Raw genomic sequence first — 27817 nt, forward strand, 5'->3', positions numbered from 1 at the left:
GTGAGAGAAAGAGAGAGTTGGATTCCAGAGGCTTAATGTTTACCTAACCTCTGACTGCATGAAAAATCCCTGTCGCTGGCTGACTAACATCATAAATACAGTATAGGAAGTTTCCCACCCTGCTGTTATTTCCAACTTTCAGGTCTCCTGAGGTCTGCCACCTCTTCACAGATACATAACAGAACATAACTTACATTAAGATTGTGGGAGCGTTCCAAACGCCTAGTGGTGCCCTGCAGAGTGGACTGTACAGAGTATTCAGCCATGTTATGTGTTTCAAACCTCGGAGCAGTGTTTCCAGATTGGAAATCTTGAACTATCGCACAAGAGGCTCAAAATAATCGTATTTTGAGAAAAACATTTTGTACATCAGTCACAATCACAAGAACGTATGGGCTAAATTTAACTTTAACTAAACTAAGTGCTTATCGTAAGTGTCACAATGGTCAAATTATTGTACATGATGGCAATTTTGAAATTATTGATCATACGTCGTACAGAGGGCAAAATTATTGTACAAATCTGCTAATTATCACACATCCAACAACACTGCCATGGAGCAAAATGTGCTCAGTTTAAAGGGAACTGTGTAGGGAGGAACTGAACAACGATTCTTAGGGGTTTATTAAATTTAATTCAAATGGGCTTTATTATCGTTGTAAAAACTATGTATGTTACAAAGCAAGTGTAAAATTAAAACAAAAAAATGTATGTACAGTATGTAAAGATCAACCAGAATTTGGTTTATAGATGTCAGTGCACCTCTGACACGCCAACCAATCGCGAGAAATACCTGAAAGCACACTGTTTTAAGGAAACATGTCATTCAATCCACTGACTGTATATTAAGATGGACAACATGACTGCTCCCCCAAAGTGAAGCCAACACATCAGGATCGCCCCCTGGTGTCTGGCTGCAGTATAGGTCATAAAGCCCGCCCCTCCATGTTAGTGAATTGGACATAGGCCAAACTAAAAAGTACATGCCAAATACATTTTTCCCAAAGATGGTTTCTGTCACTGAAGGTAGTTCTCATCACCCTGATGTTTATTCAAGTTATTGTTTTTTCTGATAAGTTTGGTTTTGTTGAGTTATTTAAATGCCATGATTGACAGCTGTGTGTGCGCTTGCATTCAATGGCGTGTGGAGTGTTTTGGCAGGAGGTCGATACTGCACAGACTCCGGCTCCAAATGACATTATCAGTGCAAGATGGCAGCATCTGTTTTCCAGATATTTTAGCTTCACTTAAGCATAGGGGGAGCAAGTGGAGACGTGTTGCGAAATATGGCTTTTTCAAACCGCTGAAGTACCACCTCATGCGAGCAAAAAACAACTTTTTTTTTTTAAATTGACGTGTTTCCATTAGGCGGATTTTATATTCACAATTTTAATTTGAGCAGGTAGAGGATTAATGGAAACCTTGTGTTGCATGATCTGCCTGCTTTAAGCAAAAAACGTCTTTATTTGGCAAGTTTCCAGAAGTTGCCTGCTGTTTTGGACTGTGGTGAATCACAACTAAAATATCATAAAGTGATGATTCCTCTTCCCTTTTTTTTGTGACTGCTTCTACCAGGAACAAACAGTCATGATGTGAAAGCATTTAAATTGAATGCACTGTTGAGTCAGACAATGAACCAGTACATTCCTCTCCATACCTGTCCTCTGCTGTCGTAAAACCAGCCTGATTGTATTCATAATCATCTTCCTGTTTCCAGCCCCTCTCTGTCTTCCCTCTCCTGTGTGTATCTGATCACCTCTGACTTGTTTTTTATGTGGGCAGCTGAGGCAAGCATAGGTTCATTTTTTTTCTTTCGATAAGTGTGTGTGTTTGATAAGATAGTGGGAGTTCTCCCCGGTTATGTATTTGCAGCATGGAAATAGATGACAGATTTATGAGCGCACGGAAAGTTCAAAGAGCAAAAGAAGTCACGACTCTGCAGATGTGTTTGATTAAAATCTTGCTCTTGAATGACATATCTACAGCATTAACAATGAGACTCCAGTGACTTCTGAAGTGAAAGTGCAGAGCTGTCACCCAATTATAAAACCTCCCTCTCCTTCAAAGTGGTAGCATTGCTGTGTGAGCTGTAGTGACTCCTGTAAAATACATTATAATATCATTGGCACTTTTTGCAGGTTAAATAAAGTTATTTTAAAGTCAAGCCAAAATTTCAATTCATTTTGCTATGAAATCGTTGTAAAATGTTAGTTTTGACTTTGTTGTAATCACTGCACAAATAAAACAAATAAACAGTGCTGACGTCAGTCGAGATAAAAAAAAATCCCAATCCTTGGAGATCATTAATATATAGAGAGTATGTGATGACGTCACTTTCCCCCCAGAACACGCCCCCCTCAGTTGAATTGAGTGGCAAAACATCCATCTACCTTTTACAGTTTAGCAGTGGAAACAGTGAAACTGGGCGTAAAACAAACGATTATCTGCTCAAATTAAGGGTAGCTGGACTCGGCAATGATCCTTATGACCTACCATAGAACCAGTGGTCCATGGACACTGTCATGTGACAAATCGTTTATCCTGAAAGTTATGTTTACCTGATTTTGACCCTTGGAAAATACACAATGCAGAGCCTGATGTACAAAAGCCTTGACGCACACACATTTTAAAACGTATTTATTTAATAAGCCACTAGATCGTTAGAAAAATATAAAATATCAAATCAGATAATCAGCTGATAATGAGTCAGTTCACAGTATACAGTGTATTGACACCTATAAATATATGTATAATTTACTTTTACTTGTACTTTTGATACTTAAGTACATGTATTGCCTGAAAATTAATTTTGATACTTAAGTACAGTTAATACAAAGTGGGAACCGCATATCCACATTTTGGTGCCTGGATTCTAGTTGTTTCTGTGGATTGCAGCGGTCCATTTGTTTCTCTATTTTCTTCTTTTTTTGGCAGTCTGTAAAAAGATAGCTCCGATTGCTTGTTGAATCTGTTTGTACAGTCAATCGCACGCAGCTCTTCCCCATTTTAGATGTGGTTTTTGTGTTTTCGCAGCATTCTAGCTAATACTGCTGCTCTTCTTTGTGCCACTCACTGGTGTAACCGCAATGACCTCTGCGTGCTGCGAAGTCACGTGCATACCCTCTATTAAGGACTGTAGAACTTCAGTTTCTCCTTTTGGTAATGCAAAATTAGAAGAACTTTGTAGTTGGCCAACATGGAGTTTGAATTGGTGAAATGGTGCATAACAATAAACAGAGTGCATAAATATACAGACTAGGACAGGCCGCGTTCTAGACTGTTTTAAATGGGGGGACCATTAGAGATTATGGAGGGTAATATGTGTTATTCTTTACGTATGCTATGATGTGAACTGTTTCATGTTTTTATTTTAAGCTAAATGGGCGTCTTTTTCAGGGTTAGAGGACATTTAAAGCTTAGATGGGACTTCAGTAGAGGGGTCTTGGGGGGAGGAATCCTCCTTTGGGAAAATCTGATAAACAAGCTTTATTTGTATACTTTTTTATGCACTCTGGCTTATATTCATTCTTACCTCCTTACATTCATTTATTAATCATTGAAAAGCTGAGATGTGTATGTCAAAAGATGTCTTTCTTAGCAGATTAATTGTGAATTTTGAGGTTAGAAATATTAGTAGCTGGATTGTGGGTGGCTCACTTGGTAGAGCGGGCGCCCCATGTACAAAGGCCAAGTCTTTGCCACAGAGGCTGTGGGTTTGGCTCCAGCATGTGGCCCTTTGCTGCATGTCTCTTCAAGTGTTGTTTCTGAGAAATCTGTATAATGATGTTCTCCACGTGTGCCTCCTCATGTGCCACTAGAGTCATTATGACGATTGGTCACGGAGCCTCGTGTGCATAGTGTGTGTGTGTGTGTGTGTGTGTGTGTGTGTGTGTGTGTGTGTGTGTGTGTGTGTGTGTGCCAGTTGTCGCTTGGAGAGGACCGTTGGACCACAGCTGCTACTCAGCAGTACAGTGAAACGGTCATGAGCAGCTGTCAGTTGAACTGAACTGAACTGTGGGAAAGTATCTAATAGAGACAACAACCAGCCAGATACAGTGCACTGTGTATGGGTCAGTTATTATGGCAGATTAGAAAAACACAATGAAAACAAGAATTACTGCCTCGTTGTTGTATGCCTGGGTGCAGCAGTCACATTGCAATTACTTTAGATCAACGTCTAAGAAAAAGTGGATGCTTCACACACATCTTCAACCTCCAGCAGCACAAAAGATCTCTGTGATCAGCACAGTTTCAAGTTGGACACCCAAGATTAGTGTCAGCAATTTAGTATCTGACCCTAAATTATGGTGCTGCATAAAGGCCAGAAAAGTGTTTTGGGAGAACATTATGATGTCACATTGAAAATGACCTTTGACCAAGGCCATGGTGACCTTAACCTTTGACTACCAATTTATAATCAGTTCATTGTTAAACCCAAGTAAACGTTTTTGTCACATTTTAAAATGTTCCGTCAAGGTGTTCTTGACATATTGCGATTACGAGAATGCAACCAGCAGGGTCACAGTGACCTTGACCTTTGACCACTCATTTCTAATCAGTTCATTGTAAAGTCAAAGTGGTCACACTGACCTTTGACCACCAAATTTTACTCAGTTCATTTTTAAGTCCAAGTGTAGTGCAAATTTGGGAAAATTCTCTCAAAGCTTCTTGAGATGTTGTGTTCACAAGAATGGGATGGACACAAGGTCACGGTGACCTTGACCTTTGAAACCAGTCTTTCATCGGTTCATTGCTAAGCCAAAGAGGATGTTTGTGTCAAATTTGAAGACATTCCCTCAAGGTGTTCTTGATATATCGCGATGACGAGAATGCAACCAACAGGGTCACAGTGACCTTTGCCTTCGATCACCCATTTCTAATCAGCTCATTGTTAAGTCAAAGTGAACACTTGTGCCAAATTTGAAGAAAATCTGTCAAGGTGTTCTTAAGATATTAAGTTCACAAAAATTGGAATTATGTGAGGTCACAGTGACCTCACACCACCAAAACGTAATCAGTTAATTTTTAAGACAAGTGAATGTTGAAGAAATTTCCCTAAGGTGTTGTTCAGATATCACATTCACAATAAGTGATTTAAACATCAGATTTAAACCTTTTTCTTGGGAACAGCCGCAGCACAGTGAGCGTGCTGAAACAAACGTGCTTGATGGCTTCATCTGTACTTTAAGCATGGCTGTCCCAGCAATGCGGTTCCCAGAGGAAAAAGACGGGCCCGACGTTTTTACCATTCAAGTAGAATTCCAGTTGATACAAGCGCTGATTCCCCGCTGAGATGGCAAAGTGACTGAAAACCTCCCGGGGAGAGAACCTCGATTTCACAAATTGACCAGAATTTGTAATGAATTGAGCCCCAAATCTCCTTCCTCCATCTTAAAACAGCTGGGAACAAAGACAGACAGGAAGCAGTTTAAATAGATACACACACACACACAGGAACACGCTCAGAGTGTCTGGACTGTGTAAATAATACACAAAACAGCAACATTCTCACAAACAATGATAGCCATTTGTTTCTTTTACTCAGCTCTGCTTTCATCCGATTCAGTCTGTTTTTGCCGTCTTCACAGAGCTGAGGGGCTTTTTGGGGAGTAAAAACCCTGCTCTAATTACAAATGCACCATGTAGCCCACTTTTGGCTGCAGCTAATGTTGGTAAAACTGCCTCTGCAAGGCTGCAGAGCTTATACTCGACCGCACAATGAGTTCTCCTCAATCTCTTTTTGTTTCAGTGAAGCTTGCAGGCAATGCACGCTACATCTAACAGAGATGCACCTCGCGCCTGTATTCCTTTACATGCTGTAGTATTGTAAATACACTTCTTTGTTGGTGCTGAAAAACACATCCTGATGATGCTTTTGAAGCAGTTGAAGTGACATCCCATACACACCAAATAAATCAAACAGTGTTTGAGCAACAGCATCCTATCACACGCACACTGTGTAAATGTTGTGTCACATCCAATCTGTGTGTGATGAGATTGTGCTGTAGCAGTGCAGACGGCTGAGCTTCCAGTTTTCTTCAGGAATCTGCTTTGTCAAATGACTATTTTTTCTGGATCATAAACTGATTCAGAGGGCTGTCGTGGCAGTTTGTCACACCGATTTTATTCTATTTCGACACACAGGCTCTCCTCTCATCTCCTGCGACCGCACAGGCCAGAAGACTGCCTATAAATTATAACAGTGAAAGCCGGTGAAATAAGTGGAGCGATTGTAATGTGAAATAACCTGGTGATCCAGCCGGAAACCTCATGATATGTAGGTTACTGTCGGGGGTTGTTTCTCGTCTCGTCGGCCCATCTCACCACTCATAGCACTGAGGAAGAGTCCGCCTCTGAGCCTGGATTAATATTTCACTATTGTTGTACAAGGGATTTGTGTGTGTGTGTGTGAGAGTGTTTGTGTCCAGCACATATGTGTTTGCATGCGTGCATTTAGGTGTGCATGTGCAGAGGCTTAACTGTGTCTGTGCATGTGTGTGTGTGCAGATTCATCAGTGCAACATGGTCGCATCTACTGTACTGCATGTCTGCCTGACTGCATCTATGAATGTCTTCATGCATTTGTGTGTGGGTGAGTGTACTCGAGTGCATTTACATGTACATTTATATTATTTTACTCGACCTTTCCTGCTTTATCATGGCAAAGGTGATGTTGTTGTTGATGCTGGATAATAAGCCCTGCAGACGTGCCTTTTCGCAACAGCACATGAACTCTGAGTGGAGTTCAAAAAGTAATGTCCCCAAACTCTTGCAAGCAGAGACTTTTTTTTGAAACTTGTTAAACTTTGGTACACACGTTTTTTTCTTTATTGGTCTTCTTGAGATTAATATAAAAAAATGTTTTTGTCGTTTTCAGGAATTTCAGTCCTGCAGCAAAGTTCAACATGGCCACTGCTCTTGAGCTTTGTTAGAAGAACAGAAAAAAGATTCCTTGCTGCAGAGGGAGAACCACAGAGAAACATCCACAGAATATTGAAAAATGTGCACTAGGATGAAGACAGCTGTCAAAAAATGACCTCGTAAACAGCTGGCTGACTTTTGCGATGCTGGAATACAAGCCCTTGCTCACTGATGATTCTTCCCAGAAAGGTGGGCTCACTCTGATTCAAGGAGCTGAGTGCAGGGGTCAACAGTTGCTGTCTTCTGGTCCTCCGTCTTGTGTCCAGCTGGTAAGCAAAATCAGTTGATATATAATTTGTAATTTCAGTGATGTAAGTCTGTAAGAAAATCATTGTACTATACTATACAATAATATCGGGAAATCGTATATTACACTATCACATTTTAGGGTCAGCCATATACGTTTTTATGCCCCCCCACCACTCTTGGCCTTAGACCGGGGTCTACTGCACCTTTTGACCCCCCCACCCCAATGGCGGACAAAGCTCTGGACCAAGGCAAGTCATTTTCTGAACTCACCAGACTGTTGTGGCTGTTATAGTATTTGACTTTACCCACTTAGTCATTATATCCACATTACTGAGGATTATTTGTCAAAAATCTCATTGTGTCAACTCTCGATACACAATATCGTCACAGTATTGATGTCAAGGTATCTGGTCAAAAAATGTCGTGATATTTGATTTTTTTTTTCCATATCGCCCAGCCCTACTCTAAATATTATGTAAATGAGAGATGTCAGATTTTGAGAAATTGTGGAATGAATGAGTGAAAAATTGCCAAAAATCAATTTAATCCATTCTAAAACAAATCTACAAACAAAATTGTGCCAAAAGTCAGAATACGTCCCAAAGCCACTGGATATATGGTGACACTTACTGCATATTTGTGGATTTACTGTTGCTTCATACAGAATTACCTGTGGTTTTCTCCATGCCTCATATACATATTATATACCATATTTATTATATCATATTCATGACACTGTAATCCTAACTTTCCATGTGCCAGGAAAAATTGTGAGACAGTGTTTATGAGCATGGAAACATATGATCACTGTGTAACAAAAAGTGATGACTACAATTATGCTGCCCGTCACGCGCGTGAGAAGCATCAGTGTGACGTACACAAGCAGAGATCTTAGAGCTTCCACACTGGAGGATGTCACTCACATGGTCAATCATGTAAACAAAACTGACCTGAATCAGCAAAATATATCATATCAGTATAGCTCTTATGTATTCTGTGAGGCTGTAAATTATACATTGAGAGAGAATAGATTATTGTATGCAACCGAACACTTGACAATCATCATTATTGAGTCATAATAACAGATATGGCTAAGTGAATAGTGCACATTTCTTTTCCCTCCCGAGTTGCCAGTTGGTAATTGAGCGATTTCTCCTCCTCCGGCTCTATAATGGGCTTGTCATGCTGTGCTGCTCAATGCATCTTCAAAAGGAACCAACTCTCTGTGGCTCAGAGGCGAGGGCTGTAAACTAGGTCGCCAGAATGAGCCAAGGAATTTTGCAAGACAGGAAAGAAAGTTTGTGTGTGTATGGGGGGGGGGCTAAAACAGTGCATTATTAAGGTGTAATGGCTCGGGCCCAAGTGAGCGCTTCTTGGATTTATTTGGGTCTGGGGAGAGAATTCTAAATGCGGATTGTGTGCATTAAAAATGCCATAAAGGCGTTCATTTATTCAGGAGGTGCATTTCCATTGTTTGTTTGGAGAGTTACGTAAAACCGAGGCACAGTTGAAGGTAAGAAAGGAACGACAAGGCGTACAGAAAGAAAGGAGGACAGAGTGTTCCTCTGCCAGCATCATCATCAACAATTTCAGACAACTCTTATCATGGCTGACAGTCAGATGCAGGCATGTTTGAACCTTGGAGGTCTTTTTCACAAGCATCCAAATGCACCACTGCCTGCTGTGTGGAGGATCATCTCCGTCCATTTTCAACTGATTGCCATTGTACCGTTCATAAAAGGTGTCACACCATTAAAGGTCCCCTCTCTCTCCCTGTCTGCCCCTAATGCTGCTGGTTTAGAGGGGGGTACAAGTGTGAGTGTATGTCTAATGGTGTGAGACAGGGGGGGTTCTTGCATATGGGGATAATAGCCTAGTTGAGTGCCAGACCTTGGGAGCTTTTCCATTTGACGAGGTGAGATCCCATAAGCCTTTTCAATATCTTACTGCCACTCAGAGACCATAGACTGCAGCTGTGTGTGTGTGTGTGTGTGTGTGTGTTTGTGTGTATGAGGACATACAATAAGGAATATCTCTCTCTCTCTGTGTGTGACAGAGAGAGAGAGAGAAAGAAAGACAAAACAGAAATGGAGGACAGAGGGCAAGTACTGGCATTTATCAGTGTTCAAAACTGTGTCACAGTAACATCTTTCTTAAAATACAGTTCACCCAAAATCGAAATACATATTTTTTCCTCATACATGTAGTGTTTTTTTTAAATCTAGACTGTGTTGGTGTGAGTTGAGTGCATACATTTTTTTTAAATTGAAAAAAAAAATTGAAATTGATTTATGTTTACATTTTGGGTTAGAAGGAAGTGTGCATCTACTGACTGAAGAAAGCTTTGAGCTTCTGACAGCAAAAGATTCAATCAGTAATGGCGTAACATTAGCTAGCTCAGTGGTGCTAGGTCAGCTAGCAGTAGATGCACGCTTCCTCCTGCATGGTAATACTGTTGGCAGGTGTAGTTTGGAGAAAGAAGCTTGCATCTAATGCTAGCTCACCTTTCACCACTGAGCTAGCTAATCTTACAGCTAAGTTGAGGAGGATGGCATTAATGTTTACATCCTGTGCTGTCATAAGCCTCTCATACATGAGTAGATACACTCTTCCTTCTGCGCAGTGATACGGTTGGAGGGTGTAGTTTGGTAGAAAGAAAACAGTTCCTACTTGAAACTGCCCCCAAAAAGGTCTGTGGATTTTTTTGAGACATTTGAGACAGAGACATTGCTGTTGCGTTTTTCAAATGTATTACTTTATTTTATTTTATTTTATTTTATTTTATGTTTTGGTGGTTTGAGCAACCATGTAGTCCCATTATATTGGAGAAATGGCAGACATCTCTACAGCTGATATCTCCTACACTTGGTAACTTACACCAAAAAAACTAGAAAGATAAACAGCACTGCAGGTAAGAGGAAAAATGTGTAATTTTATATTTTTGGGTAAACTGTCCCTTTAAGCTTGCGTGTGCATGTGACCAATAAAACATGGCGCCCTGAGGCGCATAATTCAGCTCTGTTTCTCCATTAAGACTCAGACCTGCATGTCTTTCTTATGAAATATGTAAACAGAGACTCTGTAAGCAGTTTTTGTTCTAAGCGTGGCCCTTGTGTGTGTTTGTGTGTTTGTGTGTGTGTGTGTGTGTGTGTGTGTGTGTGTGAGTGTGAGTGTGAGTGTGTGTGCGCGCGTGTGAGTGTGTGCTTGCGGTTGTGGAAGTATGCTTGCATGCATGCAAAGGTGTGTATGTGTGTGCGTGCATGCATGTGTGAAAAGGGTGTAGATGAATTATAGAAATGCACGAGTTTTCTGAGATCAGACTATCAGAGCAGAGTAACAGCTGTAGAGCTGCAGCTGATGAACATGGTGTGCATCCACTGTGCATACAGTGTTTACATTGTTTGACCTGACTGACACTGACACACTGATACAGTTATTCACACACGCACACGCACACACACACACACACACAGGCCATCCACTTAGCAGAATCTGCTAACTTGTTAGCGTTCACTATAAGAAGAAGCAGTTTTGTCATCTTAAAATCTGCAGCCCAGAAAAACCAAACATATCTCATGACAATAACAACAGAAACTAGTTGTTCAGATTTGGCCGATTAACCATGTAAATACAGATGATTTTTTTTATATGGAATATACTGGTGGAGGGAAAGTATGTACCCCATTAGTGTGGTTTCCCCACATAGTCCTGCTTGTGGTTGTGGGATCAAAAGGAGCAGAAAAAAGGCGAATTCTCGTGGTTGTTCATGCAAGAATTCTCATGTGAGAAGTAGACGCCTCAAAGAGGACTGGTTAATAAAATGGCCTGGAAGTGAGCAGACATTGCAGCTCATATTTCAGCAATTTAGCTGATGCATGAAAGTGGTGGAAAATGAAGGTAGAGCATCTGAGGGGAGGTGAGATTATGCTTCACTGGAAATCATGGAGAGGATGTCAATATCATTTTTACAGCCTACATTATTTCTTTGCTCTTTACATTGGGGAAAGACTTTACAGTAACTAAGTGCAGTGGGAGAAGCCAAGCCAAGATTACTAATTTAACAAGACTAAGAGTTTACAGCAGGGGTGGCCAAACTACGACCCGCGGGCAAACTGCGGCCTGCTGCCTGTTTTTAAACGGCTCTCAGCGAGTTTTTAAAAATAACTAGTGTATGGCTTGAGCATGTTTTTAATAAACTACACTGTATGTACATTGCACGGCCTAGATTAAACATGATGTCACTGTGATCTTGAACACCTATGAGCTAGCCCTGCTAGTGCGCTTCATCATGCACTTCTTAAAACAGCTCGTCTGCACACATGCTGACATGGATGGTTAGGTTTTGGTCACAAATTCAGGGATGGTTAGGTTTAGGGGAAGGAGGCATTTCGTATAGAATAAAAACAACATATACAGACGGGAGGTGAACACCGGACTCCGGCATGAAAGTCCAGGGTTTGTTGGACCCATCCACTGCCACTAAAGCCCACCCTATAGGTGCTTTTGTGCTCCTTATTTTACGTTGTTACCAGCAGTGTTTCAACCTGACGCCATCCTGCTTTCAGGCTGCTGTTTCATGCAGAAGCACAAGGTTCCATCTGGCCGTGTTCCTGTGATGCGGCAGGTGCTGTCCAGCGTACCGCCGGCATATAATAACACTGCTACCAGTTCTGTCCGGCCATGTTCTCACCTGACGCCATTCAGCAGTGTTGCCTGTGGACGCAAAAGGTGGATTATGGCATCGCAATCTTGTGCCAGTGTCGAAGCGTTGGTATTTTATGAATTCGGAATGAGAACAAGCTGCAAATATGGCAACACTTGATCACATATTGATGCCATCACAGCTCATCTCTGCACTCTGCATTCTGTTAACATTTGTCTGTTGTTCAGTGCTATGTCATATATTTCATTTTTTGGTTGTAGATCTTTCAAATTGCGTCCACATCTTTTCGATCTACGGCCATCGATCCCACCACTTGCCATTGGTAAAAGAACTGAGAGGTTCCAGACTGACTTGCATTTGTCAGTTGATATGGCAATGCCAGATTCTTCTAGGGAGCCATTAATGTCTGTACCAAATTTCATGGCAATCCAATCGTTGTTGAGATAATTTGGTCTGGTCTTGAATCATCCAGCACTGACATTGGTCCAAAATCTCATGCTGGAGATTAACAGATGATGAGGACAAATAGCTGATTAAGGAGACAGGGGGCAAGACAAGTTGTCATAATAATGTGTACACTGCCCAGAAATAGAACTCACAAGAAACAGGAATCGTGTCTGATACCAGTGCACCATCAGCACTGAGAGGAGACAAAGCTCTGATGGAGATCAGGCTGAGAGAATGGAGATGGAGACAAAGCTGAGAGTGAAAGGGGAGGACATTAACATGGGAAAGGAAGGGGGTTTGTGGCAAGAAGGTCAAAAAAGAGAGGATTAGAGAGAAAGAAAGAAAGAAAGAAAGAAAGAAAGAAAGAAAGAAAGGGAAAAAGACATAAATCCCACATGGAAAGATTTCATAAGGATTTCTTTGTGCTGCATGAAAATGGAAAGCGGAGCCGTTGGTGAATTGTTGAGTGGTCATCTCACATCTCATGAGGATTTAGCCACTTTTCCATACAGCGATGATCATGAAAATGAAAAGCTTTGACAGTGTGAGAGAACACGTGCAAGAAATCTGTCTGCTCAAGCATAACATGTGCGGCAAGGGGGAGGGCGCAGCGTATTGTACATGTGTGTGTGAGTAACTCATGTGAGACATGAAAAAGGAGGCCAGGTAAACATGGAGTTGAGATCCTGAGAGTCCAGCTGGAGAGAAGAGCTGATTCAAAAGATGTACAGCTTTGAATGTGAACACCCAGCGTCACTGTGTGGGGAGCGAGCTGTGGCTGCAACTGAAACACACCAATCTACATATTATCTGCTTTGAACTGGAAACGTTTTTTCACTGCGCGACTGTAGAGGAGTGTTTTGCTTTGTGGGAGAGATGAGACCCAGTTTCATCTACTGGCTGTCACTTCAAATACTTATACGCAAATTAGAATAAAATGATTTAAAAGGGATGCAGTGGAGCAGCTATTAATAATTTTTGCTCCATACTATGGAGAAAAAGAATTTCATGTGAGAGGAATAGTGCGGCATATTTGGAAATATGCTTATTTGCTTTTTTTGCTGAGAAGATTTGTGCCACTTTTATATCTGTGTGTTAAATATGGAGCTAGAGCCAGATGTTGATTAGCTTAGATTAGCATTAAGACTGGAAGAAGAAAAATAAAGCTTGCCTAGCTCTCTCCAAACTTTAAAACGAGACCCAGGCCTACTGTAAGAGATTGTCTGCACATGGCTCTCAACATGGTTGAGCCAGTGGCTGGCAGCTAATGGTACCCATCATACGATTGTTGCTTACAACAGCAACTGTGCCAACAGTACTAACAGTAGGTGGGTTTCCATTAAGCATCAAATTGTGCAAACTGAAATTGCGAACATAAAATATGCCCAATGGAAACACGTCAATTTAAAAAAAAACCCAAAAAAAACCTCCCATTTATTGCAAAAAAGGTTTTCATGCACGCAGCCTCATTGTGGGGGATGATGCTGAGTCATGCGAGTCATGTGGTTTAGTTTTTTTTATAGCCAAACATTAGCTTTTTACCTCTGATTATTGCATTCGGGCTTCAAAGATCATAACAGTGGTGTTCATTTGTGTAGATTATCTTGCTGAACAAAATATTTAAGGACCATAAACATTTGTTTGCCACAGAGTTTATTTTGTGCAATAGTCTGAAATCCAATGGAAAAATCCAACTTTTTTGGTGCTTTTTGCCTTTTTTAGATAGGACAGATTTTTAAGCATGAAAGGCGAGAGAGGAAATGACACAGAACAAAGGGTCGGAGTCGCCTTTGTACATGGGACACCCGCTCTATAAAATGAGCTACTTGGCGCCCTCAGGTCGTCACTAACTTCTACATCAGCCTACAGAACATCCCTCTATGAGCTACATCTTAAAATACAGTTATTGTAATTCCTTGTTTATGGATTGTTAATGGATTGATTTTTTTTCCAATAATTTTTTTAATTTTTACAAAGTTTGTTTGAGCTTGTACCAACTGATAAGTGACTGCTTTTTGCAATACTTCACATTTCTTCACATCTTTTAAAATTTTTATATTTCCAAAAAAATAATACATTGTGACCAGTTAATCACTGCAGTGAAATGGAGAGCAGGCTATATTTACATTACATCTCCCTTTAAATTCACATTTGGTTGCGAACATGGCTAATAGGACAAATATTTCTATCCATGAAGATATTGCAATTGTTACTGTTTTAAATCAGGAAAATGATGCCATTTCTCAGTTTGAAAACATCAGCAGTGATGCGATTTGTTATTGATTTAACTCGGGGGGCCTCCCTTCGTGAATGTCTATTTTGACCGGTTCAACTCATCGGAGGCTTCAGCCTGATGACCTACAATTTCCCTCATTATACAGAAGAGAAATGGGGGTAGTTGGAGGGGAAAGGGTGATTAGAGTAATGATTATAGTAAACCTCTGATAATGTGTGCTGGATGCAAGAGAAGAAGGGGGTGAGAGGATACAGGGGTTAACAAGAGGATGAGAAGAGGGGGTGCAAAGAGAGAGAAGGGGGTTGATAATGGAAGCAAATGATGAATAATGATGACAGAGGTTAGAGAGCAAAGAGAGATGGAACATAAAGAGTAAATACAAAAGGAAACAATTTTTGGGAATTCTTTGGAAAGAGCTTTTTAGTGGAATTTGGACAAAGAAAAATGTATAAGCAGTTTGCTGGTTGAGGAGGAGAGAGAGATGAGGCAGATTATGATAAACTGTTGTTGACTCCGGGCTTACAGCTTGTTGAATGTTCATCTGTCTGTTTTCCACACACACTATTGGACACACAACCAATCCTCTTACATGTACCCCGACCTGCGGCCATCTAATCCGTGGTCTCTCATTCCACGTAGTCACGGAGCACAACCTGCGTGCGTCAGTCATCGATGGGACATACTGTTATTGGAGGCATTTGCTGCTGTGAGAGTAGCAAACTAAGCATTTGTACTTTTTTGCACTTGCGGTTCCATTTTGCTAAAGTCTGCTGATCAATGTTGGAGTAGAAACCATCTTTTAAAATACACCTAATGGAAACACGTCAATTTAAAAAAAAAAATCCCACACTCACATGAGGTGGTATTTGAACACTCTTTGGGCTTTTCTAGGTCACATGATGCTATGTCTATGTTCTTGTCAGTAGGAACTGGCTCCCTCATGATGCAGCAGGAGCTGCAAGAGCTGTTATTGCATCACATAACTCTTCAAAAGTTGAGAAGATCATCCGGGAGTTTCGATTCCACAATTCCTCTGTGTAATCATGGAGTATCAACTCCCAGAAATCCCTCATACATGGCCGCTCCAACGGCTTGCCTTTCCATTATTGCTCACATAACACGCCTACGCGGCCTTGGATTGGAAATAATGACAGCTAGTGCTGCAATAGAAATAAAGCTGCTAATGTTTTGAACATCCATCATAATGCTTCTTGGAATGTTATTATGAGAAGTGAAGTTGCAGGGCATCACTCAATGGAAACACAGTCATCTTACAATTGTATTTTATCATCATTTCAAAAATATTACTTAAGCGCAAATCTGTAATGGAAACCCATCAACAGTATTACGGTATACTGGGATACTTAGAAAACCCAAAGGTGCGTTTTTCAATACTGTCATAAATACAGGTGCTTCTCTTTCTACAGAAATAAAGCTGCTAATGGTTTCAGCAATGTTCACATTGTACATTTCTGTATAACACGGATACACTACATTTGTCAACAACACTGTGGTTATCTTAGTTTTGTTTAGGAAAATATCATATTTTGGCGTAAAACACGTGTGGTGACAAAAGAATTGTTGAAAAAGCAGGGACAGGTCAGTGAAAAATGTAGGTAATAACACCCAGAATCGTGGCTCTGATGCTTCTGGGAAACTGAAACTAACTGCAGGAATTGTGTGTTTTTTGGAGAAAGCGGATTTTGGAGCAATAAGTGCTTTATTTGGGGATAACGGGCTGTTGCAGAAATGGGAATATGTCTAATTTTTGTGCCATTGGGACGATGGCATGGCACCGAGTGAGGAGTTCAGATGTGCTTGTAAATGATTTTTCAAAATTTGGACAGAACCAGCTGTCTGCTACGGCTGAAAACGACAATGAAGAGAGCCATGAGAGTGAGCCAAAACATTAAAGTTTGGTGCTGTAAAACCAAAACAATGAGCTGAAAGACTCTAAAATACTTTTGCATTTTGTCATTTGGTCTACAATCAATACAAAAACACTGATTTTAGCAGCTCTCACTGCCTGAGTTATTTGTCAAATTTTAATGAGAGTGAATGTGATGCCACAACATTTTTTCAGGTGTTAAACTTGAATTGTAGGAGTAAAGCTGTCCAGATGTGTGTCAGAGGCAGGTGTGTGAGGTTTTCGCAGCGTAAACAAAGTGGAAATGTACCAGGCAGCAATCCTCTTGGAAGAACTGAGGCTTGGCACAAAACATTCATCACATGCCTGATATTTCCACTTTAACTCCTTCACCACACATCCTAGCTTTATGTAATACTGTAACAGTCTGCTGACTCATTGTGGCATTTCCACACAAATGTTTTTTGACAAACTGTGAATCATTGCTCGTACTTTTCCCAATTCAGACTAACACTTCCAAGGCAACAGAGGACAGGATGGATCAATAATGGAGGTGTGAGTGGTGTGACGTGTTAGTTTCTGCTCTAACACCACTGCTTCTGTCAATAGACCGTACTCTTATCAACAGGCCTCGTCTGGCAAGACAAAAACATTCACAATAAGTCCGAATAATTTAGCAGAGCTTTAGAGCTTTGGCTCTAATAATGTTTTGGCGAGCATGACTGGTATTCCAAACATTCAGTCGATCTGATTAAGATAAAAGATTATTGAAAACAATTCAGCAGCCCTCATGAGTAATATGTTTGTGCTCAAGAAATTTAAAATGTCATTCTGGGGAATTTAGGAGCAATTGAGTAGAGTCACGAGGGATAACAATGCCAAATGCAAATCAATGAAATGGGAATAAATCTTTTATGCAGTATGTAGCCTGTAGCCTTAAAGCACTTTACAAAACCAGAAACTAACACTAAAAGAAATGCAGCGGTGATGCAGCTGTCAAATATGTTTAATATCATCAGGTGGGTTTCCATTACCCCTTTCATACCTGGACCATTGTAAGTTTTCTTGTGCTGCATTTAGATGATTTTCACAAGAATTTTAACCTCTGAAAGCTGAGAAAATTGGTTTGAGTTTTTTTTTTTTTTCAAAACACAGGCTAAACGTAATGGGCAACTTGGCAAGAAATATCAAGTAAACAGCAAAGTGAAAAAGCTCCCCAAAAAATCTACTTTGCATGCATATTGAAAATAATTACATTTTTGTATTTTTTTTCCATGTAAAAACATAGTGGCATCATGACAGAAACCTGGTATTTAAAGGGTTAAAATTCTAAAAACGAATAAATATTTTACATTTATGATTTATGATATTTTAAAAAATAACTTAACAAAAGTAGAAAATCATTTTAATGTAATTTTTTTTTTTTTTAAAGCTTGATTTTGAAATACGCATTTTGTGCGCAGAGCGATACAAGTGTGTGTAATATTAAAACGGGCTCTAAGGGTTAAATTCCCTTAAGGTGTTCTTGAGATATAACAAGAGTAGGACGCACACATGTACATATGGACGCATGGATAGATGTATGTACGGAATGACAGATAACCTAAAAACATAATGCCTCCGCAGTCAAACTGTCATCTAATGGTTAACGTTTATAAGTAGTTGAATTATCAGTTGAAAACCGAGATAAAAGCATTTGAACTGTCGCTGGAGGATGAACCTGCTGAAAGCAGTAGAAATGTCAGCTGATGTGGGAACACTGAAGGCAGTTGAAAATTTAGCCAAAGAGTCATAGATAGCAGCCGCTGAATTGTCTGCTCAAGTGCGAGTCGACATGTCACCAGTAAAAGTAGTTCAAATTTCAGCTCAAGTGCCTCGGAGTGACTGACACTTGTGAAATGAAGTGTGGAAGTCGGACTGTCAGTTGAGGGGTACCAGATGAAAGCAGTTGAATTGTCAGCTCACAGACTCAACAAATTATGTCAAAATCTCTGTGAATTATGTATGAGATGCAGGAGATGAAAGCCATCGGCACTCTGAAACACAAATAGAAACGCAGACGTCCTAAATGAATGTTTGAATGAAGTTTCAAGAAAAAGGTATGAAGAAGATGTTTTTAGCCCCCAGAAGAAGGATACAGATAGGAATGGTGAAACAAGCACACAAATTAACATCATAATCCTTCAGCCTCTATTAATTTTCTTTTCTTGTCAGCACCTTTTTTTAAATTTTATTTCTGGAACATTGACCTAAGTCAGGTCTGTTAGTGGAATAGCTGCTGTTCATAATGTAACCTGAACAGAGAATTGCAGAACAGAGGGTCGGTGTGGAATTTCACTGGCGAGAGTGTGTATATATGCACACGTGTGTGGGAGTGTGTGTGACTGACTCCTGGACAGTGTGTGTGCTGTATCTTTGTGGTCACCTCCAGGCGAAGCAGAGCTAATATCACAGTCTCAGTCAGGACTTTAATGCATGTTATTATAACCTGTCATGTTGTCATCCCCTCCACACTGAATGGCCTTGTTCTCTCTGCTCCCTCTGTCTTATTCCCACGTCACTGAAGCCAGGTAAGAGATCCAGTTTGGGGTCACAGCACCAAGACAGCATGTCTTTTTCTAGTTCTCTCTCAAAAATGATGAAATGTTTTCTCCTGCAGCTAGTCAAATACTACACATTTTCTCACAGGAAATTACTGTTTTATCACATACTCCTCCACAGAGTGGTCAGAGGTCAGATTTAGCCTGAGAACAGCAAGCCTGGGGGCTGGAAGGGACTCTTGCTCACTATCACACTGGCAGGATGGATGCTAGCCAAGAGAATGAGTCAAACTCTGATTCTCTGGCTGATAAACGAGCCGTCAAACCAACAGGCCGAAAGTCTTCTATCCTGCTTTCCGATATGTGTTTCAGACATTAAAGGAGCTTTATATGACATTTATAGCACTAATATAGCATCAGACAGATAAAGGTATAGTGGTCGAAAGACGTGATGAGCAGAGAAGGAAGACACATTATCTATAGGAGAGTTTCCATTACAGATTTATACAGAAATTAAGCGTTATTTTCAAAATGTCGATAACACACAACTGCAAGATCACTGCGTTTCCACTGAGTGAAGCGGCTTCTTCTCTAGTGATAACATGCTGAGAAGCATGGTGATGGATGTTCAAAATATCAGCAGCGTATTTGATGGAGATCTTTCGAAAAGAGAGGGGGGAGAAAAGGCAAAAAAAAAAAACAACTTGGAAAGATACATCTCACAAATTGAAAAAATTACCTGGAAATTAGTTTGGAAAACTGGGGGAGACTTATTAGAAAATAATAAAAAAACTGAAAAGAAAATTTTCATTCATGTAATTAGAGACACGTCTGCAGTGCTTTGCTTGGCCTGCTGCTGCTATGTTACAGGAAAAAAATGTATTTTTTTCTTCTAACTCTTGACCAATTTCTTGCTACATTTTTGACCCTGTGTTGTTAAGTTGCTCACTGCCTTTTCCCCATGTTTTTGAAAGAAATCAAACAATTATTGGTTCTGAAAAATTTCTTCGTTGCCCAAATATACCAAAGAAATGAGACAATTTCCTGGAATTGAGTCATCTTTATGCCACCAGTAGGATGATATGTCTTATTTTGCATATTTCCTAGATACTGTTACATGTTTGAAGTGAAACTGCAGGAAAAGAAAAACTACTTCTGCTTGTTAAAGTTCCTCTTTCTTTCGGAATTGTTCACATATTCAAAGATTTTATTCCGCACCTCTCACTGTACAGGCCTTGATTGCATGAATAAGGAAAGAAAAATGAAACAGAAGACTAAAAAAAAATGTAACACAGAATGTGAGGCTAAATGGGTTTGCGTGTTGGATGTTTTGGCAGCGGGTGTCTCTCGCGTCTTTCGCTTTGCATCTTTTCATCCTAACTGAGCATGTCGGCTACTTTAAATCTTCTCCACTTCCACCACTCTCCCTCTAAAAGGTTCCATCAAAATCTTACGCGTCACGCTCTGACACACACACACACACACACACACACACACACACACACACACACACACACACACACACACACACACACACACACACACACACACACACACACACACTCCCACACGACTTAGAGGCTGAATCAGCTGTGGCCGTCACTCTGACGTCATTTAAACTGAAGGGAGTTGACTCTGAAGAACAAACAAAATACGTAAACACGCTCTAACATGCACAGTAAGCATGCAAGTGCACTTTCACATGCACCCGCACACAACAGGGAGTGTACCTGAGGGTGTCTAATCAGCCCTAAATCATCTGCCGTCTGTACTGTACAGACTAAAACACACAACAGATGCAACCTTTGTGCAACGTCTGAAAACGCCACGAACTTCCTATTTTTCCTTTCATATTTTCTTCCCTGTTCTTCTCTGTGTTTGCCTTTTAACTTCTTCTTTTCAAATGTCATCAGTCTGATTAAACTTCACAGACGTCATTTCAGTGAGCTAACGGTCGCTCTGTCTTCCTCTATGTTTATGATGATGCTATATGGGCTCATTAAAGTTTGCGGCACCATCAGTGTGAGGTGTGGGCTGCATAGCTCACATAGCTGTGATGTTTCAGTGTTTGACAGATGACTCTTCAGGAGTACAGACGGAGGAGAGCAGGTGTGAACGTGTTTTTACATGAGCGGAGTTATAGAGGTGATCCTAATGAGCAAGTTGTGAGTGTGCTGCTGACTGATCTAGGGATACATCAGCTATTTGTACATCCATCACTAATAAAGAAAGGACAGTCTTTTGTTTGCAGTAACTGCTCTTGTTGTTTGAGACTAGGAATTTGCTACATAAACCCTTTGAAACCTGAAGTGATATTACTTTTCTTCTGCTGGTTTCAGACACCTTTCACAAGTATTTAAACCTTTGAGCCCTCAGCCAATTTGTGTTAAAGGAATTACATAATTAAATATTATGTGACAAAGTTATTTTAAAAAAATGTGAGCACTCTTTGAAGGTTGTTTCCCTTTATTTATTTAATTCATTTTTATTTTTATTATTATGATGATTAATATTATTGATAATAATAATAATCATAATCATAATTGCTGTAAAATTAGTCTTGGTCAATTTTGGGTCAGTTCTTCTTCATTGCTTATTGCCTTCTTTCTTCTTCTTTTATCAGGGTTTAAAGGGTTAAAACTGAGGGAATGATGCTAAAAAATTGAACTTGAGGCTTCAAACTGGGAGTCCAAAAAGAAATGGGTCACGGTAGCTACATCCCGTCAGTGATTGAAACCAATTTTTGTAGTGGCCACACATTTGAAGAAGATCCGTCAGGGGTTGCCACATGGCCCAAAAACACTTTTCCCTATAGACTGACAGGGAAAATGAAACATCTGTAAATCAGTGGATAAATATCTTTCGGTTAGCTCAATGGCTCAGTCTGGATCGTGGTCTTGGTTGTGCTGTTGCTGTGGTCCTGTCTGTGGCTGCGCCTGTGACATGAGTCTTGGTTGCGCTGATGCTGTGGTCCCTTTCGACGCCAACCTCTAATGTCATTATTATCAGTTTTGCCTCCATTTGTAATACACACACTGTTATTGCCACTTACTTAAACTACAATATTTGCATGTAACATTACATGCTATCACAAATGACATTTATTATTTTGTGTCTATTATGATTGTTATATTATTGTTACCATTATTGTTGTTGTGCACTTCTCCCCCTCTCTTCCTCCCTCTCTTTCTCTTTTCCTCTCTCTCTTTCGTATATATAATTTTGTCATCTACTGTAATTTAATGTTTTTTACGACATCTATTGCACATCTGTCCGTCCTGGAAGAGGGATCCCTCCTCAGTTGCTCTTCCTGAGGTTTCTACATTGTTTTCCCTGTTATAGAGTTTCTTGGGGTATTTTTCTTAGTTGATGTGAGGGTCCACTTAAAAACTAAAGCACTATAACTAACACTTACGCTGTCATAGACTTTAGTTAATATGGCTAACTTATGAGCAGCTGGTGAAAGCAGCTCCTGTTAGCCTCACCACATCTGCATCTTCACTATAAAGACGTTGCTCCAAGCTGATATGAAGCTGAATACATTATGGCAGAAATATTTAATTCACTGTGGTGTGGCTGAAAGTCATGATGTAATTATAGCGTTAATGCATGCACACATAAAGCCGTATGCACACAAATGAGACAGGAGAAAAACGGTAATGGACGCCTCTCAGGGCCCTCAATTAAAAATTGATGTAATGTTCAAGTGAGCTCTCGGCTGCATCCGCTGAATATTTGATAAACAGTCTGACTTTTCTTTTTACATTGGCACCATTATAGTGTACTGGGTATATGGGACAGGAAGCCACTCTCCTCTATTTCCTGTCTGATAACGCCCACCTCTGGAAGAGTGGGAGGAAACGGCACCAGAGGAAACAGGGATGAGGAAAAGGGAAGGTGGATAAAACAAAAACAGGAGAGAAGAAGCTGTTAGATGGACGCATTTAGAAAAGAATATATTTACTCCCCTTGTTGAGTTATTCTGGCGGATGCGGAGACAAAACGGGACTTGCAAGTGTCTTATCAAATCACAAATGTTAAAAGAGTGAGAGTATGTCTGTAGGAGGATAACAGGAGAGAAGAGGGGTGAGGAATGATAGACAGTTTGAGAGAGTGGCAGGAAAAAGGCCCAGACAGCAAGAAAAACATACAAAGATAGCGCAGCAGTGACAGTGTCACAAGATCCAAGGACTTGTTTTGTCTTTGTGAGAATCAGAGAGAGGAGGAGAAGGGAGCCAGGAGCTACATGTGTATGTGCAAAAGAAAGTGAAAGACGGGGATGAAAAGTGTGCTGCCGTGTGTGTGTGTGTGTGTGTGTGTGTTTGTGTGACGGAGGGGTGGAGGGACTCCAGGGAAAAAGAAGCCCGACTCAGCCTCCAAAAATCCCTTTCATGTGTGATTGGGGCTGCGCCTCTGTCTCCTCGTTATCTCCATGCACAGGCCGGGTATCGCTTTCTCTGCGCTGGCTGACTCTGTAACCGACACCGAGTGTCTACAGCACAACTTTGGCCTGCTTTCCTCAGCCCGCTTCCTCCCTCTAAACTGATTTGAATAAAGGCGAGAAGCAAATGGCTCAAATGATGCTTATGTTAGCCCTGTTTTTAAACAAGCACTTAGGTATCATCATTTTAATGATATAGAGTTTCAGTGTGTAGGATTTAGTGGGATATATTGGCAGATATGGCATATAATATTTATAACTCTGTTTTATTAGTGTATAATCACCTGAAAAAAAGAAAGGTGTTTTTGTTATGAGCCGTTATATCTATATACACAGCAAGTCATCCTTCACTCAGTCTGCCATGTTGTTTCAACATGTTGTCATTCTAAGTTGTCACATGTTGCATGGGACAACTTAGAATGAGGCTGCACGTGGTTATATTTAGACAACACAAGCACATGGCAACCAACGGCAGAACATCAACAAATGCACATGCTGGCGTGGATGGTTAGGATTAGGGGAAGGAGGCACATGTTAGGTGTAAAAAAAAAAAATCATCAACACAGGACTCCCTCATGAAAGTCTGACGTTTGTTGGATCCATCCACTGCCCCTTCCGCCACCCTCTGTTATGTTGTTACTGGAAGCTTTTCAACCTGACGCTGACACCTCTGGCGTATCATGTGGACGTGACAGGTTCCATCTGAACGCATTCTCAAGTAGCACTGACTGTCTGCGTGTCTGCCGCAGCAGGTGCCATCCACCTGCCCACCAGCGTAAATTAACACAACGTATGGTTCAGTCCAGCTTCATTCTCAGCTTCCGCTGTCCAGCAGTGCATCGTGCAGACACAAGAAGTGGCATTGGGATCTCACACTGAAACCTCTGCAAAAGTGGCAGTATTTCATGACTTTGGAATGACAATGGGCTTACAAATCAAACTCTGGATCGAGATACGGTCATTTGTATTTTCACGTGAGTTTTAATTCTTCTGCACGCTTGGCACAAGAGAAGTTTCAGTTGGTTGCAGTCTGCAGTCTCACCACTAGATGCCACAAAATCTTACACACTGTTATTGAGAAAAAAACAGAAAAAGACAGAGGTGAGGATTATAAGAGACTTTTTGGAGGGGAGGCATTCACACAACCAGTTAAAAGTTATGTACTGTAATTGATTATTTTTTTCATTTTTTTGAAGAAATTTTTTTTGGGAGTTTTTATTGCCTTTAATTGACAGGACAGTGTGAGTGTGAAAGGGGGGAAGAGAGAGGGGGAGACATGCAGCATAGGGCCAAAGCTGGGCTTGAACACAGCCTCTGTACATGCTGCGCTATCCACTGAGCTACCAGGCGCCCCTAAATTTGATTATTAACTGAAGAGTTGTCCACTGCAGAGGCAGATTGAATTGACATGATGATATCCTGATGATCACTGACACCAAAGTTCATGTCTAAAACCATAAAAAATCTGACTGTCTGCACTTGAAATCAAAGCAGAAAGCACTGAACTGATGATGTCATCATGGGGTTAGAGGTTGGTCATTTGACTGATGCACTCTACCAGATCTCATGTAGTCATCCGATGAAGCCCCATGGCTGAAATGTCGTTATTATGAATAAGAGAGGAGCAAGTGTGTATTCATCTACAGTGCCTTTTTGTCTACCGTCAAAATCACTGGGATTTGAACATAAGGCTTACAGCTGTTAGTCAAACAAGCAGATAATGAGAAGAAGCCAAGAAAGGAAGTTTCAAGGAAGTTTATTGATATCATCACACATCAGTCACAGGCCATTAAATTTATTTTTTTTTGCAGTGTACAGCCAAAAAATGTTTACTAGCTCCCAATCTATGTATCATCTACAAAGAGACGTTGCAGAAAGTGAAAAAAAGCTTTCAACCGCAGTAAAAGCACAGTCACTGATCCACTGCAGATGGTTATTCTGCTGCTGCTGAGGTATTAATTGATTTAGTCATTACACCTATTTATCATCAGGGACAGTGTAAGGCTTTAGCAACAGTCACACATCTGAATAATCCTGTTAATCGCGCTCAGTCTTTCCAACTCATTGCTTTGTGTCCTGGTCTATTTCTCTCTGTCTTTCTACCCGCTCTCCGTCTTCCTCTTTATGCGACAATGCCATGTCAGTGGCTTACATAAGCACATGCATAGATGGAGAGAAACTAAGCCTTTTTAAAGTGTGATGACTGAACCAGAAATTCAAAGTCCCCCCCCAAAAAAACTGGGAAGATGAAGAGACAGAGAAAAGAGAATCTTTAATTCTGATGAAAAAGAAGACACTTGAGAGCATCTGTGTTGTGTGTTAAAAAAGGCCCAGTTTGGATGAGGCAAATCAATATTTTACCCCGTCTCTCCATCCCGACCATAACTCTGCAGCTTTAGATATGGTGAAAAGCTAACAAAAGCAAAGCCAAAAACACATGGAAATGGTGTCAGAGCTCCAGAATGCATCCAAGTGTTCTCATTGGACTTAAAGAAAGATAAAAAAAAGAAAGATATTCATATTCACCATTGACCAGAGTCACCAGCCCTTCCCCCACCACCAATGCATCCTTTCTACAGACACGCAGACACTAAAGGCTGCCAAATGTCAACCCAGATCTGGGACAGTTTCCTCGCAGGCATGGCACAGACGCCTATACACTGCCAGATGAGGTCCTGCATCCACCCGAGCATGTGGTTACCACGGTGACCCTGGTCTCTCTCCATCAGCACCAATAAAAATGCTGGAAAGCTGCAGTAGGGGGGGATTTCTGGGAGGTATTTAGTGGAATGTCATGTGGTATTACCCCAAACAGAGTGTGTACTAGTGTGTGTGTGTGTGTGTGTGTGTGTGTGTGTGTGTGTGTGTGTGTGTGTGTGTGTGTGTGTAGTGCCAGTATTGGGCACGTAAAGGCTTTGAAAGGGCCTTGGAGGCTGCCTTGATGCTCTGGTGTGGTAATAAAACACACAAAGAGACAGGGTTTGTCTGAAGTCCGTTTATAGGATGTTTTTATCGGAGTTTGATTTAGGTTTAGTAGCCATTAACGGCGGCTCACAGTGCCTGCGGCTTTATTGCACTGATGATTACACAGGCTCATTGACTCGCTTTGTAAGTTCAAACGTGGATGCACTGAATGTTATCAGGTGCTATTTAAATGGACACATGAGGCCCCGACTGTATTTACTGTGTTTCGCTCTTGATGGTTATTGCTGATAACAAAAACACAGTAATAATGTAAACATTATAAACTTGGTTAATTCAAATATTTCTTTCTGAAGCAGTATTGCTAAATTTGGAGCAATTACGTGCAGTCAGATTAGTCTATGTCTCAGAAAAAATGAAGTATCTTCAAAGCTAGTATTCTCATTCTCTTTGCAATAAGCTTTTTTAATCCTTTAAAACTGGATTGACAGTTTTCTTGTGCTGCCTTCAGACACCTTTTACAAGGCAGTTTGATTTCTTTCAAGAACATGGAAAAAAAGGCAATCAGCAACTTTGCATGAAATGTCATATTGTAAGAAATTAGTAGATTAAGATTTTTTTTTATGCTAGGGAAAAATGTCCACAAAACTATATTTCTAAGTAACATAAATACATATTTAAAATTATGTTTATAGAATTATTTTAATTTTGAAGCACTTTTTTAAGGTCAGTTCCTTATTTTTGTTTTGTTTGTCTTTTTTATTTTCCCATTTTCTTTGTTTGTTCCTTCTCTGTTCTTTTTTTGCCAATTGTCTTTTTCTTTTTTTCTTTTTTTTTTTTTTTACTAATTTTTAAGTTTTGCGTAATTTTTTCTGAAGTCACTCCTTGCCTTCTTGCAATGATATTGACAGTAGTCAAGCCGACAAAAGGGTTAACTGGTAGAAGGCCTTTTCTTTTCTCATGCTGAAGTTAATACTTTCACTATACGGTCTGAGATAATTTACTTTTTTGGCCAGTTTTCTTCTAGATTTACAATGGGGGAAATTGTTTAACATCTTTGGAAAAACACTTATTTGCTTTCTTGACAAACCAGGATTGATTCCACATCTGTCCAGATCATAGACTATGAATAATGGACATAGCTACTGTAACGTTTGAATGTTGAATATATGTACACTGGCAGGTGAAGTGAATAACATTGATCGTCTTGTAATAATTTAGTGTTCTGCTGGGAAACCTTTGGTCCTTGCATTCATGGGAACACAACCTGATAAGCACCAAACACTGTTTCAGGCAATTCACCACCACAAAAACTGCTCAGGAATGGCCTGAGAAACATGACAAAGAGCTAAAGGTGCCTCCAAATTTCTCAGATCCCTATCCAATATAGCTTTTGCCTTCTTGTCTTTATGCCTATACCTATGTTTTTATGTCATGCTGCTTATGGTTTACTCTACGTATCACAATCACACAGTCACACGCTGTGCAAGGTGTATGGCTACTTAGTAACTATTCTCACGCTCACACACCG

The 27817-nt window shown here is 40.4% G+C and overlaps 1 protein-coding gene across 1 annotated transcript in view; it reads left to right on the forward strand.

Moving 5' to 3' along the window:
* The first annotated feature begins 7171 nt into the window (after positions 1–7171).
* nsfl1c (NSFL1 (p97) cofactor (p47)) overlaps positions 7172–27817 on the forward strand; it is a 42208-nt gene continuing 21562 nt past the window's right edge. Inside the window, exon 1 of the mRNA XM_042492504.2 lies at positions 7172–7190. The gene's annotated coding sequence lies outside the window, so the exon portion shown is untranslated. The remainder of the gene's footprint in view (positions 7191–27817) is intronic.

Source organism: Plectropomus leopardus, chromosome 9 (assembly GCF_026936395.1).
Source record: "Plectropomus leopardus strain MGB_pleo_1.0 chromosome 9, ASM2693639v1, whole genome shotgun sequence".
Lineage (NCBI taxonomy): Eukaryota > Metazoa > Chordata > Actinopteri > Perciformes > Serranidae > Plectropomus > Plectropomus leopardus.